Genomic DNA, 3,121 nt, shown 5'->3' with positions numbered 1-3,121 from the left:
TAATTTTTTTTTTTTTGAAAACTTATATGATGCATTTGAAATTACTTATTTATTTATACTAATTATAATAATATAAAGCAACTCTTATTATTACTATTACTATGCAATAGAAGTTCGGTTTTGATCCTTTTTAAGTCCACACACATAGACGAGGGCCAAGGTACAAGGGTATAGCACCCTTGATAAACTCACTTAGAACAAATTTAATTTATCCAATTATAAAAATATAACTTAAAACAAGGAAGAGAAGAAAAGAGTAGTGAAACAATAGACACAAAAAAATTAAAGAAAATAACAAATCAAAAATGAGAAAGTATAGGAAGCTAATGGCCTAAGCGTACAATGTGTACAATGAAGGTTTAGAAAGTACTAGAGATATGACTATTAGTGTTACATTATCCTATTAGGTTATGCTTTTGGGATGAGTGGTTTCATGACATGGTATTAGAGTTTCAGATTTGGAAGGTCAAGAGTTCAAACATTGGTGAACCCAAAATTAGCTTTTTATAACATGAGATGCTTATTATATCCCTGGTATCCGAATGATTATTCTGGATAGTATAGGTGATGTTCATTTTAATTCATAATAATAAGTGAATCAATAAGGGAGTTCTCATACAGAAATCAAATCAAAAGTCCACACTTGGGCGGCTCCACCTCTATGGGTAGCCCTTTCCTCTAATGTGTCCGTACGAAATAACAAATTCAACGTGTGGCCTACACGTTAGGCTAGCAACGCCCCTGTTAGCTGAAGTCTGAGCCAGATGCATCTAGGTTTCATGACATGGTATTAGAGTTTCAGATTCGGAAGGTCAAGAGTTCAAACCTTGGTGAACCCAAAATTAGCTTTTTATAACATGAGATGTTTATTATCCCTGGTATCCGGATGGTTATTCTGAATAGTATAGGTGATGTTCATTTTATTCATATGTTCATTTTAATTCATAATAATAAGTGAATCAATAATGGAGTTCTCATACAGAAATCAAATCAAAAGTCCACACTTGAGCGGCTCTACCTCTATGGGTAGCCCTTTCCTCTAGTGTGTCCGTACGGAATAACAAATCCAACGTGTGGCCTACACGTTACGCTGGATGATGAGTAAACGACGTCGTTCACCCTTAGCACCCAAACAAGTCAGAAATGAAGAATAGTGGAGGTAGAGAAGAAGAAGAATACTTTATTTTGGGTCTCCATCGTTTCTTCTCCTTTCATATACAAAGCGATGACATTTCTTACTTGTTTGGATGCCAAGGGTAAACAATGTCGTTTACTCATCATCCAGAGTGGCAGTGAGGGTGCCATCTCAGCATTCCGTTTGACTAGTCATCGCCGAAAAGAGTCGAGGGACCACATTGGTGCCGGGACTTGAATCTGGAGGACCAGTATAGGTAATTTTGAATTTCAAGGACCAAAATGGGTAATCACGTGAATCTCAAGGACCAAAATAGAGATTTAGTCTATATAAGGTATCGAATCAAATCAAATCAGATAATACTTTCTCATCCAAATCATATTCAATCATATTTTCTCAATCTTAAGGCATTTCAAAATATTTCACAATTCCAAAATAAGTGAATACTAACAAAATTTCAATGCTTCAAAAATACATATTCGAATAAAATCAAATGCTTTAAAATAATATAAAACTTCTTTAAACATACATATAGTCTCTTAAAAATATATAGTCTCATGTGCATATTAAAATGAGTTTAACAAGGATAAGGATTTAGTTCTAATAAATCAATTAGTAAAACCAATTTAAAATCATTTGATAATAATCTTTGTAAGTATAACTAAGTTCAAGCATCGTATATCCAAATAATTATAGACGTAAAGTCAAACAATTATAAATGTAAAGTCTACTCACAACTTGGTCCCAAAGGACCGAAGAAACCGGAGTGCCAAATTAAAAGGGTGAAGATGGTTGGAATAGAATGGATCGAAAGGACGTAGAATTTAGACCGAGGCAGTAGCAACAACTCCAACTAATCTCGCAACAACAACTTTGTAATAGTCACAGCTATAGCGGCTGAAACAGAATGGAAACAAGGTAGCATAAATGGAATAGTAACATAGCAAAAGTGGAAACGATGCAAGTTTAAGCAAATGACCTAGACCAAAACAAAGGCACTATTTGGCGGCGTTTTTCCAGATACCACAACAGTGATGGCGACATTAGCTCTGATAAGATCTTTAAACCGGAAGCATAGGACCAGCAATTGCGCCAGCAAGGAATGGCTGCGCACAGCTCGAAGGTGACCTCCTTCCCCAGCAACGGCAGCAGCAGCGGCAACACACCACCATTACCCTCTCTCCCTTCTCTCTCCTCGTGCTCTCCTCAGTGACGGCGACTTGGCATCGCGGCGGTTGAGACTCAGCAGCGACGGAGACAAGGCGCGGCAGCTGTAGCAGTTTGACAGTAGCGAGGTAGAACAGCGGCAGTCCTTCTTCCTCGTCTCCTCTCTCGCGCTCGTCCCCTCTCTCAGACGCATCTCACTCGGTTCTGGCCTCTGATGGTGATACGACGGCGGTGAGCTGGACGCGGCTGGCGGCTGGCGGAGACGCAATGCGACACGAAGGGCGAGCTCCAGGCCGGCGATGACGAGGTGTGGCTCTCTCTCTCCTCGCGTGGTGGCTTGGTGTGGACAGCTCTCTCCTTCCTCCTCCCTTCTCTTCTCACGGTCTCCCCTCTTCTCTCTTTCACTTTTCTTTCTTTCTTTTTCCTTCAAGTCTATGTGTGTGTATGCTGTGAGGGAGAGGGTGTGAGGTGAGTGAGGGTGTGTGCGACAATAAGAGGTGAGTGAGTGTGGGGCTAGTGTTAGAGAAAGAAGAAAATATGTAGGAGTGGATCCCACTGTCTCATCTATTGTTTAATTATTTTTTTTGGTTATTACATACTTGATTTATTCATATCACGAGCATTTGAAACATGTATCATTAGGTAAATTTTTTGAGAAAGAGTTTGTACTTTTCAATGGCATAAGTATCTCATTTTTTATTTGGTAAATAAAAAAAATTATGTGTTTGTACTTATAATTTTTAAAAGATGAGAGCATTTTAAAAAGTATTTAAGGTGGAGTTTTTTAAAATTGACATGTGTTCATCAAAATTAAAAGTC

This window comes from Arachis ipaensis, chromosome B04 (genome assembly GCF_000816755.2).
Source record: "Arachis ipaensis cultivar K30076 chromosome B04, Araip1.1, whole genome shotgun sequence".
NCBI classification, from domain to species: Eukaryota; Viridiplantae; Streptophyta; class Magnoliopsida; order Fabales; family Fabaceae; genus Arachis; species Arachis ipaensis.
The sequence above is the reverse complement of the archived record's forward strand: the minus strand, read 5'-3'. Positions refer to the sequence as shown.